The sequence below is a fragment of the Choloepus didactylus genome, chromosome 10, assembly GCF_015220235.1.
Source record: "Choloepus didactylus isolate mChoDid1 chromosome 10, mChoDid1.pri, whole genome shotgun sequence".
Lineage (NCBI taxonomy): Eukaryota > Metazoa > Chordata > Mammalia > Pilosa > Megalonychidae > Choloepus > Choloepus didactylus.
Genome location: NC_051316.1, coordinates 84,549,574 through 84,565,816, shown reverse-complemented (window position 1 = coordinate 84,565,816; position 16,243 = coordinate 84,549,574).

Genomic DNA, 16,243 nt, shown 5'->3' with positions numbered 1-16,243 from the left:
AAATTAAAGATTAAATTTGCTAAGTATATGCAATATCGAATATATCTTAGAAAGTGTTTCATATGAAATGGTTAAAATAATCTTGCTGATTAAAAGGTAAACTTTAGTTATCTAAAAAATCATCTTATTTATTCCCCAATGCTGTTTAATGTAGTTTTGCCCTTCTGCCATACTACTGTTTAGTACTCTTAACTCTTTGTTAGTCTAGAAACTAGAAGGACAGGAATGGTACTTATTTTTCAATTGCATCCCTTCCAAAAAGCCTAGAGGCTGGGGCTCTATACACTGTGAGAATAAAATTACCTCTATGTAGACATAAGAGGCCATCTAACAAAATGCATATCGTGATATCTCCTAACTAACTGACTTTTTAAATTTTTTATACAAATGGTACAAGAATACATTTCAATTTTTAAAAATTCACACAAAACAGAAGTATATATAAAGTATATTTTAAAAATCCCATTTTACAATAGTGCAAATTATTCACCACTGCATACCACACCCCCCTCCAGAAGTAATCACTGTTAACAGTTTAGTATTTATTTTTCCAGACCTTTTTATGAGCCTTTTCACGTTTACACTAATACAGTTCGTTGTCTTCAAAAAATTTTTCACAAATGGGATCACAAGTGAATACTATTCCATAATTTACTTCTTTCTCTTAGCATTATGTCTTGGGGACTTTATCATGAAAATAAACATAAATCTATTTAATTCTAAACTATGGATATATTATAATTTATTTAACTATTTCCTTTTTGGTGGGCTGTTCCACGTCTTTTTTGTTATGAAGAATGCTGTAATGAACATCCATTTATATGGTTTCTTTGTACAATTGTGTGTTTATGTACATTACATAAACACAGTTGCTAGGTTCAAAAGTCTACGTAGCTTTTATTTTAATGGGTGAGACCAAATTACCCTCCTATGAAATGGTACTAATTTATATTATCACCAAAAGGATAGAGAGTATTCACTGACATTGAGTAGTAACATATTTTTTTTTTATTTTTTGCCAATTTGATGAGCAAAAAAAAAAAAAAATTATATGTGGCTATTTTCAGTTTCATTTTCATGATTTCTAGCAAGGTTGAAAACCTTTTAATATGTTTGCCATTTTTATTACTTCTTTGAATTGCTATTCATAGCTTTTATCCATTATCTATTACATCACTTTTTTCTTTTTTTCTTTTTCTTATTAACTTGTAGGGATTCTTCATAATTTTTAGATATTAATCCCAGAATGTACTTCCCCCTATGTCATTTGTCTTTCTTTTGTTTAAGGTTGTATAAAAGTTTGGAAAAAAAAATTCAAATCTCGCAGTCATTTTCTTCATGACCTATAGGGTTTTTTCTTTCTTTAAAAAGGCCTTCCTAACCTGAAACTTATAAAAATATTCTCCAATATTTTTTAATACTTTGTAAGTTTTGTTTTTCATATTTAATTCCACAGTACACCTGAAACATGTATGTGTTTATGTATGCATATGTATGTGTATGGAATAAAGTATGGATATAATTTAATTTTTTCCCAAATGTATAGCCAATTACTCCAACATCATTCATTTCAGGATGAAATGCTGCCTTTATATTAAATTCCCATGTATATTTGGCTTTCTTTCTAGGTTATTTTTTCCATTGGTCTATTTCTATTACTGTACCAATGCCATGTTGTTTAATTAGTATAGCTGGATAATATGTTTTAATATACAGAAGAGAAATTTTTCTTCTTCTTTTTACAGAAAAATTTTGCAATTCTCTTACAGTTTCTCTCTCAGATGGATATTGAAATCATCATGTTCCAAAAATTCCTGTGGGAATTTTAAATTAGATTGCTTGAAATTGTAGATTAATTTGGAGAGAATGGACATATTTTCAACATCAAAATTTTCTGCCATTCACTCTATAAGTATCAAGCACCTAAGCACCTTCTTTGTGCCAGACATTGTTTTAGCACTTGGAATATCTCAGTGAACAAAACAAAGAATCCTGTCCTTGTGGAGTTCACATTTTGCAAATAAACCAAAATATAATAAATAAGTTAATTATTAATTATGTTGGAGTGTCATAAATGCTATGGAAAAAGGAAAAATGAACAGCAAGTTAAGGGTGATCAGGGTTGGGAGAGACTGTAGGGTGATCAAGGCAGGCCTTATGATGTTTAAGAACAACGAGCAGGTCAGAATAGCTGGAGCAACTTGAATAAGGGGCAGAATGGTAGGAGAGAGGAGGTCAGAGAGGGTGAGGGGACAGAGTATGTAGGGCCAAGAAGGCCACTGTGAGGATATTTGCTTTTACTCTGTGTAAAAGTGGGAGACACTGTAGTCCATCCAGAAACATGCTTATGTTTTGCCATTTATTCAGGCCACCTTTTTGAGCACCAACAAGGTTTAACAGTTTTCTTCAAATAGGTTTTAAATATTTCATTTTAAGTTTATTCTTAGGTATTTTAAGATTTTGTAGCTAACGTGAATGGATTTTTTCCATGATATTTTCTACTTGGTAATTGCTATTGATTAAAAAAAACCTATTGGTTTTTGTATATCAATTATGTATCTATAGGTCCCTTAATTTTCATGATGAGGTTATCAACCCTACCCCAAGTTTGGGTGATTATTGGTATTCTGAATCTGCCCTGTTCCCTTGTCAGCTCCCTCCCCACCCACCAATGTCTTAAAAGGCTCTTAAAATGTACCAGTTTCAGGGGATCTTTCTAGGCTTTGTGTCCTGCTCCAAAACCTGCTCCATTAAAATTCTGTCTGGTTCCTGTTGCCAGTCTTGATTCTGAGAGGCCTATTTTGGTCCTCTGCCTAATGTTTTAACCCAACCTTCTTGACTGATCTTCATTTCCAATGTTAACTTTGTCTGAGTCTGGAACTCCTTGAGTCCCTCAATAGCCACCTTGGTCCAGACTATGGTTCCCCTTTCCTTGGTGCTCCCTTGTCAGCCCACTCACTGGTTTATCCAATTCTGCTCCTAAGACCTCCAGTATCGGCCAATGCTCACTTTGGAAAAAGATATGGAAGATAAAGCACACAACTCTAGAATACACTGTCTATAGACAGAATACTCTATATTTCAGGTGCTTTGAACTTACTGCTGTTTGATACATATTGAAAGCTTGAGAAACAATATTTATGGAGAACTGAATCTACTATATTTTATCTATCTACTTCTTGGGATCATTTTTGGTGCGTGTGTGTGGGAGGGGGGGTTGCTCCTTTTTGTTTTTATTTTTAAACCAAGATTCAACAGATGAGCCCCAGAACCTTTATGAACCTGCTGAAATTGTCCATAAAAACCTGTGAATTTTTCTGGGGAGAGGGTTCCAAGATTTTATCAGATTCTCAACATACTCTATGATGAAAAAAAGGGTTAGGAAGTTTCTGTACATACTCTAAAATTTGTTCTTTCTTGGACTGAGACAGATCATCAGAGCATGGCCTTCCCTCAACTGCACTGTTCTACTCCCAAGCTCAGAATAGCTTTTACTGAAAGATGCTTTGGCACTATGCCAACAGCCTACAATCAAAGACATTATAGGGAACAGCCTCAGCTTTAAACTGTGTTCAGGAACTACCACAGACTTCCATAAAGACAAAGAGAGCAAGACAAAGATGGGGGAAAAAAAAAAAAGAAAGAAAGAAAAGGAAAAAAAAAACCATGAAAACATGGGCACATATCTGCCTGGTATCCCTAGACCTTAGTGAGATAATAGATTCTGTAAAGGCAGAAATGCCCACTGATGCCATCATGAGAAAAGAACAGATTATGAAAAAGGCCAAGGAAGATGAAATTCCCTACAGAAGAATGGAAGTCAAGTCAGATGCTAGCACAAGGACCTTCCTTCATAAACTCAAGCATGAGGTTTGGAGAGCCACAAATACAGACATCCATGGAAATATGTGGATAAATATAAATATATCTTACATATACATTAAATATACATGAGTTAAAGTAAAACTTCAAGCTACATAAGGCATCATGTGAAGTTAACATCTCCCCTTTCTCAGTAGTATCAGGATCATTCTCTTTTTTTGTAACCTTCACATTCTTCTATTTAGCTAAAATCCATCCATTTTTTCAAGTTCAGCTTTTAAAATTAAAATGACAAATGTAATTCAAGTGGAACCGATTTTGTTTCACTAAAATGAAAAATAACGTCCTTTCCTCTCCAACACAAACACACACTTTGGAAATCCCATATTTCTGTTACTGCTTTTCAATTTTTTTAAAAGCATGTCCACAAAGAAGTATTGCAGAAGGGTTTTTCTTTGTTGGAAAGAACAACTATCATTTGGTTTGAATGACTGCAGAGAGTTTAGTTCCAGACTGATACAAAGTCCAAGCTTTCTCCCAAATGGCAACAGCAAAAACTGACTGATATTAATGAGACAGTGTGATACTCAGGATGCAAATTATAGGATCTGGGATTGGATAGACAGGGTTATTGAGCTAGATCTCTATAGAAAAAGAAACAAATTTAAAGAGACCTTTTTGGTAGTCTATTTTAAGCTCACATGGAAGGAGAATTGGGTGTCAGGAGAAGTATTAAAACCATGACTCATTTTACTAAAACATCAGTAATCCCAATTAAACCAATAAACCCTGTAAAAGTCTATGTTGGATTATTCCTATTTCCCCTTGAAAACTCACAGCTGAGAAACATTCTCTCACCTTTAGCTTCCACTAAAGACACTTCAGCCATGGCTGGAATAGCAAAACTTTAACTTGCTGTTTCACACACCTTCAAAATGAAATCACTTACCTGTCTGCCTCAAGTGTTTAAACAGAACATTCTTCTCTTTTCCCTCTAAAAAAAACATTCAAACACTACTCCCAAGGGTGAATTAATACCGCCAGTGGTTATAACCAAACACTTTCTACAAGAACCTCAAGTTTAACTTTCTAATTTTTTTTACCTCCCACCTTTGAGCAAAAAATGTTCTCAGTCCAGGTCAGAAGGGAAATCAAGTCTGAGTCCCACACTCATAATTTTCTTGGAGATCTAAAATTGTAGACAACTTCTTGATGGGATTCAACTCAGTCCTTTAATGAGTGCTCTAAGAGTGTAAGCAATTTCCTGGCTTATGTGGGTATAACATGGTACAGTGTAGTACTATGCAAATACCATTATTGATTGTTTAACTTTGGGTATCTCAGCAGATATGAGCTGAACACTTACCTGAAATAAAATATTTTATATATTTCATCTCAGAGAAACACCACCTAAGAAAAAAACAAAAGCTCCTTGTCAAACAGTTCGGGCCCTGCTAATAAAATAATACCTACCAGTTATCAAAATTTACTGTACGTAACAAAGGTACCATACAAATGCGAAGTGTTAATAACACAGGAGAGCTGTGTGTGTGAGGGGGGTTTACTGGAACTCTGTATTTCTGCATGATTTTTCTGTAAACCTACAACTTCTCTAATAAAAAATAAATTTTAAAAAGTTACTCTGTGCTAGACACTTTACCATGTGCTTTACATACATTATTTCATTTAATTTGTACTAAAACCTGGGCCTAGAAGGAGGGTATTCTTCTTCTTTTAACTTTGTACTGCAGTAACCAATATTCTTTCTTCTACAAATGAAACACCTGAGGCTCAAGAGGATTAAGTGACTTACTGGCTTAGGATCATACATCAGAAAGTGGTAAGAGTCAGGAATTGAATCTTTCTTGTCTGACAGCTCTCGACCACTATTCTACATCATCTCTCTCTCACAGACATGTCATCAGAAAAAGAAGTGATTCTGAAGTGGGTGTCTAAAGCATTCATTGAGAACTGTGATCAAATACATGGTTCAGGAGGAGGATAACTTAAAGCTTTAAATGCCCAAATACTCCTTTTTGGCAGAAATCCACTGTTCTCCTATGTCCCCACATTTCAGCATCCCTATTTCTTCACTTCTTACCCAGAACCTCTTAGAGCAGTGTTTCCCAAAAGTGTGGTCCACAGACCACTTGCACCAAAACATGAAAAAGTTTTGTGGAAAATACAGAAGCCTGGTCCCTACCCAGATGTACTAAATCAGAATCTCTGGGGAGAGGTGGCAATAAGCAACCCAGATGGTTCTATGCCCACTGAATTTGGAAAAGTACTCGTTACCTTGGACAAAAGAGCGAGGGTACAGAGAAGGCTGTAATGGGAAAGCTAGGCTCCATAAAAATCCGTCTGACATTGGGTCACACTGGTGTTAAGAAAAACAGGACAGAGATCTCATGAGAAGGCATATGTTCACAACACTGTTTGGGAGCTAGAAAAGATCTGAAAAGTCATCTCTTCTGGTGGTGTTCTAACAGTGTTCCATCATGCCTGAGGAGTTCTATGGAGGGAAAAAGAGAGAAGGGGAACCATCAGTTGGAACATAAAGTGCCAAAAAAGCTATTCCAGAAGCAACACTGGTATTTAGCTTATAACTGTTCTTTTGTGTAAGATTTTATCTTAATAAATGGTTTTACTGACTTAAACAACAAAACAACACCTTGGCTGCACATGGGGAGTTTAAAAAAAATCTTGACACCTGATTCCAGATTAATTAAATCAAATTTATGAGGGTGGGTTCCAAAAGTCAGCATTTTTTCAGTTAACAGATGATTCCAATGTGTTTCCCAGGTTAAGAACCACTGCACTGATATAATCCATACTTCCTCATTTGAGATAAAAGACACCTAAGGCCCCCAAAATAGAAAGAAGATTAGAATTACAACCAGCATCTCTTGACGTCTAGCCTTTTCTACTATGTTGTTCTCCCTCCACAATACAAAATGAATGAATTATTCCTCTAAAGAGTGAGCATTTGAATAAAAATTATGCTATTTCACAGTTACAGAGCCCTCTGGACTCTTTAAAAGTACTTCATACACATTCTCACTTTAGTTTCTTATAAAGACACCAGGATGTAGGCAGGGCAAAACTCATTAAATCTATTTTACAGAAAAGAAAATAAGAACTCCATTGTCAGCTCACAGTGGCTTAGACGGAGGGCCAGAAAGAAAATATTTCTCTTCTAACTCCCGGATTAAATAAATTAAATTTGGCAAGCGTTTGTTGCATACCTAGTGAGTGTTAGATGTTAAGACCTAGTTGAGGATGCAAAGATGAATAAGATATCATCCATGCCTTCAATCAGTGTACAATCTTCTTGGGAAGACAGACACAACTAAAATACTGCACTATTTCACTTTATTCCTTGGATTAGCAGAAGTTGAAAATCTTCCTTGATTGGCTTCAATGGACAAGTTCAATTCTCAAAATTCGGTCAGTGGTTTCTAATTTCTTCCTTACCAAAGCTACTAATTCTAGGAAACCCAAAGGATTTGTATATAGCTACTGAATCTCCAGGCAAGGCCACATAGCTGAAAAATCCTTGGTAGGAGTGAAGGAGGGAAAGGGAAGATGCAATTTCAGTAACGTTCATTTCATGCTCTCCAAAGCCAAGGACATGACTCATCAGAAGACTGAGAAATACCAATGCAAAGCACTGGATGGATAGAAAGGGTATTCACAGAAATAACTTTTTTCACTGCATTTTTATAACTTGATGGTTTACAAGTAATGTTTTTGAGGATAACTATTGCACATCAAAGCGGAAAATAATTAGTAGGAAATAATATTTTTATCTAGAACTCAGAGTGGAGGAGGTCACAGATGGACAAGAATGTTCAAAGACAACTTTTTCATGAGGAATTCATCAGACAAATAAAATGTTGCTGTACTGGTTTGAATCTGTTATGTATCCACAGAAAGCATGTTCTCTGATATGATCTTGTGGGGGCATACATATTGTGGGTGGGACCTTTTGATTAAGTTGTTTCTATGGAGATGTGACCCATGCAGTTGTGGGTGGGAACTTTGATTAGATTATTTCCATGGGGATGTGACCCCACCGATTCAGAGTGGGTCTGGATTAGTTTACTGGAGTCCTTTAAGAAAGCTCACAGAGAGAAGGAGCTCAGAGAATCTGAGAGAGACATTTTGGAGAGAAGCTAAGATATGTAATCCAGAGTTTGCCCCCGGGAGAAGCTAAAAGCCGACACAAACCCAGATGATTGGAGATGCAGACAGAAAGACATCTGGAGTGTTAAGCTAAGAGATGAAGCCCAGAGTTTATCCCAGAGAAGCTAAGAGAGGACCCCTAGATGCTAAGAGAGATATGCCCTGGGAGAAAAGCAAGGATGCACAGGAGCTGAGAGAGAGAAGCTAAGAGAGACAGCAGCCCAGAGACATTTTGGAGAAAGCCGTTTTGAAACCAGAACCTGGGAGCAAAGGACCAGCAGACGCCAGCCACATGCCTTCACAGCTAACAGAGGTTTTCAGGACACCACTGACCATTCTTCAGTGAAGTTTTCCTCTTTTGATGCCTTCGTTTGGACCCTTTTATGGCCTTAGAATTGTAAATTTGTAACCTAATATATCCTCTTTATAAAAGCCAATCCATTTCTGGTATTTGGCATAATGGCAGCTTTAGCAAACCAGAACAGTTGACATTCAGATTTTATTATATAAAAAATAACAAGTGAAAAAGGAACCCTTGTTTTATCTGTGGACTGTAAAAAGCTGGGACAGGTTTGGTCTAGCACAGCTGTTCTCAAACTTTAGCATGCATTAGAATCACCTTAAAGGCTTGATAAAGCAGATTGCTGGGCTCCACCCCCACCCCCCCCCACCCCCCACCCCAGAGTTTCTGATTCAGGAGGTCTGTAGTATGGTCCAAGAGTCTGCATTTCTTAAGAAGTTGAGGTGATGTTCAGAGCCCACAATTTGAGAACCAATGGTTTAGCATAATTTCACGATATACTACATGGGTGTGTGTGTGTGCACGCACAGACACACACTCCTGATGCAAATTATAACTTATTTATTATTGACTTTGTAAATAATGCATAATACCCTTCCCACCAACCAAACAGCTAAAAATAAGACGAAATTAGGAAGAAGTTAAGGCTAGGCACCTAAGGAGACAGCCTATTTGAATTGGAATGAAAGAGTTTGTAAAATATGTGGATGGGTGCTTGGCAGAGGCAACACTGAGATACAATCAACAAGTAGGAAACAACATTGCCTTCTACTTTGTTTCTTTTCTACTGTATGTATGTGCTTAAGAGAAACTCTCTGGGCCTCTTTATACCTTAAATGTTACCCAAGGTTCCATCTTTTTCTCAATAGTCACTTCCTCGGTTTCTCTTAACCATTCCCAAGACTTCATTTAATATGTATATTCGTGGTTATTAACTTTTGTCAGGTTAAGAAATTCCTTTGAGAATTTGATTAATGCTATAAATTCTTTATTCAGAAAAATAAATATCCTCACTTACACCTATGCATTGTACAGCCTATTTAAGACATTCGTAGGTTCTCTCAAGTCTATAGGCCTCAGGTTAAGAACTCCCTATTTGTATGCTAATGAATCAAAAATCTCTATCATCAGTCTAAATTTTTATCCTGAGCTTCTGAACTACAGATCAAATGTCTACTGAACATATGCTTTTGAATGTCACATAAATGTTTCAAAATCTACATGTACTGGGCAGTGACTGCTTAACGGGTATGGGGTTTCCTTTTGGGGTGATGAGAAAGTTCTGAAACTAGATAGTGATGATGGTTGTATGCTACTGTGAATGTAATTAATGCCACCAAATTGTATACTTTAAAATGGCTATAATGATAAATTTTATGTTATGTGTATTTTAACACAATAAAAAAATTCTACAGGTACAAAACCAAAGTCATCATCTTTTTTCCCTACCTCTCACACACCCCAAATCTGTGCTTTCTTTTATATTTCCTATATTAGTTACTAGTTCTACCACTTACCTGGTTGCCCAAGTCAGAACTCTGAGAGTCATCTCTGACAACTCTTTCTACTGTCCCATTTGTAATTAATCATGAAGGTCTGTACATTCTCCCTCCTTAATAAAGTTAACTCTTGGATCCATCATCCACTTCTATCCCCATAGCTTCCTAAGTTCAGTCCACCATCATTAGCCTCCTAGACTCCAGTCTTGCACTAGTCCCTCTACCCCCTTAAATGACTCTTTATTATCTACCCAGAGTAGTCTTTCTAAAATGCTATTCTTTTGTTACTCCTTTTGCTTAAAAATCTACCACTGCCTTCAGGATAAAGTCCAAATTCTCCTTCATCATCTGGCTGCTAGTGTCTCTCACCATCCTCCTGCCTAAAGACAATTCTCTAGTGATTCAAACTACCTGAAATTCCCAGCACGTCACCAAAATTTTTGACTCAAACCTTTGCATATAGCACTCCAAATGCTTAGAACTGCATTTTCTTCTGTTTAGACTTGGCTAAATTCTATTGGGTAAGATTCAGTTTACATCACCTTCCTCAGGGAGCCTTCTTAGATGCCCCAAGAATGGGTCAGGTAGCCTTACTAGGAGCTCTCATTATATGTTCTATAGTCACCCATTATTTTAACATTTATACCTTAAATTGAAATTTACTGTCTCAGCTAGACCACATTATTCTTAAGGATAGGGACAATATAACAATGTTTCTCCCATGCGAAAAATGGTGCTCAACATGTGCAGTGTTCTAAAGAAGTATTTTTGAAAGACCAGGTGATGCCCTAGTGAATAACAGGAACTGTAATGTCAGGAGTAACACAATCCGGCTTAGAACTTTCCAATGACTTCCTATCTCACTCCCATTAAAAGTCAAAGCAATTATGACTGCCTACAGGGCCCTACAAGCTCTGACTTCATCTCCTAACTTTTTCTCCTTTATTCACTTTGTTCCAGCCACACTTTGTGTCCTTGACTGGAAAATGTATTTCAGCCAAGGAGTCGTTTAAGCATGTGCAGGAAGGAAGAAAGGAACCAAAAAATATTGAGTCCCTAGTCTGAATTAGGCCCTGTGCTAGGCACTTTCATGTATCAAATCATAGAATCCTTACAATTACCCTGTGGCAAAGGCATCACCACTCCCTCTTCACAGCTATTGAAACTGAAACTCCAAGCAGATTTTGAATTTGGACCGAAGGAAAACTTTCTTGGGAAGAGTCCACAGTAGTGACTTTTCCTTCCCTAGTTACCTTGTACGCTCGTTATTCTGTTTGTTCCACCTCCCAATCTCCCTCCCCACATCCTCTCTCTGCCTTCCTCTAGGAAGCTGACCTCTGTGGACCACATCACTCAAACTCTCTTGTCTGTGGGCTTCTCTTTGGGCTTTGTCTTTGGGAGGCACCAGTTGAAGACTGGATGGCAGGAGCAGAGAGAAAGATTGAGGAACTTATTTCTCTGCTTCTCTCTGTCTTGCCTAAGTTTTTAGAGTGTCTGGCATTCCTCTATGGCCATGTCTGTTGTCAGGCAGTCCCTCTTCCACAGTTTTAGCTCTAGCAGGGCTCTGGTATTAACATTCCCTTCCCTCTCCCCTTCAGGCCTAGGAGTGTTACTGGCATGTTCTCCTCCTCTGAACTTTCATTCATTCAATTTCTAATATCTGCAATATTTCCTCTAAACCAAAACTTCCCATCTCTTACAGGTCTACCTGATCTTCTAAGAAGTCTCCCTAAATATTCCGTTATCAACAGAGAGCAACACTGTTGAAATCTGCTGAATCTAATGTGACATTAGCACTCTTGTGCCTTCATAGATCCATGACTGTTTGACTTTGTCAGCCTGGCCACCCCAGCATGGCAATACATTTGTTAGGGGGAAGGGAACTTTAGCAATCAGAATCCTTTAGCGATTAGAATTTTAGAGGTTATTTTGTCTAACCTCCTTAATTTACAATAGGGAAGGTAAGGCTCAGACAGGGAAACTTGCACCCAGCTATCTAGTGGAAAATTTAAGTCTAGAATCTTGATTCTTCCTACCCCTTCACCATGCTGTGATACTGCACTGGGAACTTAGTAGGCACTCAATATGCTGATGACTCAGTCCTAAATTTATAAAGGGGTTTTTGTCTGTTTTTGTCTCTTGCGTTCAGATGAGCACATAGTATGCTCTCAACAACAGCTAGACAAATTCCTTGGAAGTGAGTTAATCAGAACTCGGTGGATCATTTATAATAATAATCTCTTTATTCATGTAGAGAAAATGTATAGTTTTCATTTGATCCCTCTAAGGTAGACATGGTAGGGATTTTTAGTACTATTTAAAGGTGCAAGAAACTGAGCCTCTGAGAAGTTAAAAATATAAGGTCTCCCAGCTAGTAGCAGAGTGGACACCCAGTATTTTATTTTCGGATTCTATTTCACTACCATCTCCACAACTCTTTCATGTTGCTTCTTCAGCCTTGCCTTTCTGCTTCTGGGGATGGCAGGATGATTCAGGGAGCTAGTCAGAATAGTCACAATGAATAGGTAGGTAACATACTTAAGGTGAAAGAATGATTTTGCTTCTTTAAAAGTCCACTGTTAAAGGCACTTCTTTTCAACTTCTGATTAGAAACAGCTTGCAGACTTACTCCCCGCCTCCGCATTCTGATACTATGAGACTACTACTCCTGTCTGTGTGTACTAGAGAGAGGGTGACAGCACTTTTGAGACATCACTTCCTGACCTGACCTTTTCTAACTGGATGTTCATAAGAGAAACAAATACTACCTTGTTCTTGGTCTGATCCCATCAGAGAAGAGTTGTCACACTGAATTTCTTCAAAACCAAAAGTACCAGGCAGGTGCCTACAGAACTTTTTCTTGAATTCTCTTATAAAACCACCTTGGTACAAATTTCACCCTGGATTCTAGCTATTATACTAGAATAATCTCCGATCCTAATCACAGCATTACAGGAATCAAAGTCAACCTAAACAAAAAATTCTTGGGATTTCAGTTCCCATTAAAAACCCCTAGTATTGGATAATAAAATGGTTAAAGTCCTACAGCAGATCACAAACTCAAATGTCTCTCAGGTGCCAGGCAAGCAACGTAAAAGCCCAGTGTGGGAAAAGAAAGAGTGGTGGAGTCTGTGATGAACTGTAGTAAATTAACTTAAAGGCTGCTTCTCAGCTCCAACTACCAGTTGCTTTGTGGGAATGTGAAACAAGAGTTGACAGCTCTTCAACACCTTTTTTTAAAAGCTGGAATTGAGCATTTTAAAAATGTGAAATCTGGTTTTAAAAAGTTAGCTACTAATTCAAACGTGCAATCCTGTTGCAAACCATGGGTAGCCAGCCCGAGTTTCACTTTTGCCTATGGAACAGGTTCCTGTCCCGTAAGAGGGAGGAAGGATAGCAGATGTGCCACTTTCAAGTCAAATATGGGATAAGGTTTGTGGTTGTTTCTCAGAAAATATGCAGATTGCTGGAAGAGTGGATAAACTCCCTTGTTAATAGGAATGTGCCTCATCTGAGGATTTGGGGATATCTGCTTCAGGAGGTAAGTGGATAAATGTGTGCTCTCTCGGAGTTACTTGGGGGATAAAAACCCCTTTCCTAGGTACCTGGGGAAATATATCATCTCTGGGAACGTCTGGGAAACCTATAAGCTCAAGGAGTATGGGAAGGGGGCAATAACTTCTGGGAGTATTGGGAGAACAGTGAATAAGAAAGTATGAAGGGGACAGCTATTGTGAAGCACTAGGAGGGGTGCCATCTCTCTTCAATGAAGGTGGGAATGGAGAGAGATAACCTCTCCTCGGGCGCCCCCTTGGGGCGCCTCTTGCTCACCGTCGCCGCACAGCCGTCAACTCCAGAGACCGCCATCTTACCGCACTTCTCTGCGCAGGCGCAACAGAACCTCAGGTTCCGGCTCAGAATAGAGACCCGCCCCGACCACGCCGTCAACGCCACGAGCCCATGCTGACCACGCCCCTGGCTTCCGGATCCCGCCCTATTAGGCATCCCGAAAGAGGCAGCCGGCGGCTTTGAAGTATCACCCTCTTTGTGCTGGTCGCAGGGAGAACGGAGATGAAATACTCCGTCCCCGTCAGTAGTAAATCACAGACTGAGGAGGGAAGACAAATTATAACAATATAGAATCCTGGGGGAGGAAGTCAAGGTTAGTTGTGTCCTAAAGGTTTCCACATGTCAGAGCCTAGAAGGCAGTAGAAATGGCTGCCGGATATTCCAGCAAGGGGAACAGAACGTACAAAGGAGCAGAGGCGTAAAAGTGCAAGATGTATGTAGAGTACCTGAAAGGGTGTGCTTTAGAATTGTGGCAGGATGGTGGGAAATAAGCTGGCTGCACTGCCTTGGAAGGTCTTGAATTTTCAGCATGGAGGCTGAATAGCTTTAACAGGAGAGCGATTTACTCGAGTGTGTGAAGAGGGCAGGGAAAGAAGGAAGGCAGAGGATTGCTGCAATACTCCAGACAAGAAAAACTAAAAACCACTATTCCACTTGGGTAGTGGCAATTGAGATGAGGCAATGGATGAAGAAACATTTTTGAGGTAGAATTGATAAACGGCAGAACGGTTTGGGAGAGGAGGAGGGAACTGAAAAATGACTGGGCAACTGAATTGAAAGGATTTATTTAGCAAGTGTGCCGGTTTGAATGTATTGTGTTCCCCAAATGCCATTGTCTTTGTAATCTTGTGGGGCAGGCATTTTGGTGATGGTTGGATTTGCTTGGAATGTGCCCCACCCAGCTGTGGACAATGATTCTGATGAGATGTTCCCATGGAGGCGTGGCCCCGCCCATTCAGGGTGGGCCTTTATCGGTGGAGCTATATAAATGAGCTGACTCCGGGGGAGGAAACTCAGTGCAGCTGTGAGTGATGTTTTGAAGAGGAGCAAGCTTGCTAGAGAGGAACGTCCTGGGAGAAAGCCATTTTGAAACCAGAACTTTGGAGCAGACGGCAGCCACGTGCCTTCCCAGCTAACAGAGGTTTTCCAGACGCCATTGGCCATCCTCCAGTGAAGGTACCTGATTACCTTGGACACTTTATGGCCTTAAGACTGTAACTGTGTAGCCAAATAAACCCCCTTTTTATAAAAGCCAATCCATCTCTGGTGTTTTGCATTCCGCAGCATTAGCAAACTAGGACAGCAAGCAAATGTAAATGAGGAGGTGGGAAGTTATATTAGTTACCTCCCTGTGTCTCCACCCCATCCCTGCATCACAAGTAGTGATAGTGCAAGCCCAAGTAGGTATCTTTCTTGCTTCAGTGTTTCTGACCCCATGTTGGGAAAGACTCAATTTTACCTTGTATCCTCCCTTTTGAGAGTAGACTTTCTACTCCGGCTCTTCTTCCTTGAAAAGAGCCCAAATGAAATGGCCAATATGCACTCCTAGGCTTAATCCTCTGTCCTGTCCATGCCAGTCTCAGCCCTCTGCCAAACTCTGGAGGCACATTCTTTCCCCAATGGACCTCTCCCTTGTCCTCACAGCCCAGATTGTGGTCTGTCTAGTGATTACAGACAAAGCAAAGAGATAGCCTGGACTAGTTTTTACTGGCACCTATTGTTATTTCCCACTCTCCCATGTCTACGTTACATCCCATGTCTACGTTAATCAGATTGGTGGTCTCAGGTCAAGGTCAACATGCTACCCAACAGCTGCTTTACTGCTTGGTGCTTATCCAGAACAACCTTAGGCTTCACCACTTGGGGGAAGGGGGAGGAGAGTAAAGCAGCAAAGTGCCACTGATCCAAACTCTACCTTTATACAGGACAGTCATTCTGATGGTTTTCCACACTTTAGCAGAATTACCAGACCCCAAAGGCTGCTAAAAGTTAATTTATTTTAGTCTACAATCTCCCGTAACAATGGCACATACAATAATTAACAATAGCAAAGATCCTTGGCTTCTGGTTTCATGTAGTGGCCAGTATAGCTGTGGACAATACCTAGTTCTCAGGAATTCTGGGAAACTGCTACTAAGGAAATTCAAGGACATGTCACTTCTCTGTGCAAGAATCTGGGAAGTCCCTGAAACAGTTTGTTTCTAACCTCCCAAGGAATGTTAAGGGCACCCTTCCATTCAGCCTTCACAGAGGGGCCACAGTCTAAGCTCCTTCTGTAGGGGTGAACATCTGTCAGGGGAACAGTGATCTCCAGGATGAAAGGCTAGATTATTTCTGCAAAGGGGAAGACAGTCAGAAGGTGAGACCACAGGTGAGAGGGACTCTTTCTAGACTGGTTTCCACAGTTTTTGGCTTTGTTCAGGGCCTATCCAAGAAAGGAAATATAGCCCTCTATCCTGGCTCCTTCAACTGACCCTCAGGTACATACACACAAGAACAAGCCTCCCATGTCCTGAAGCAGCATTCCTTTGCCTACAGGAGTGACGTAAGGGACTCTCCTGGGAAGATGGCCTCTGGCGCTTGGGTT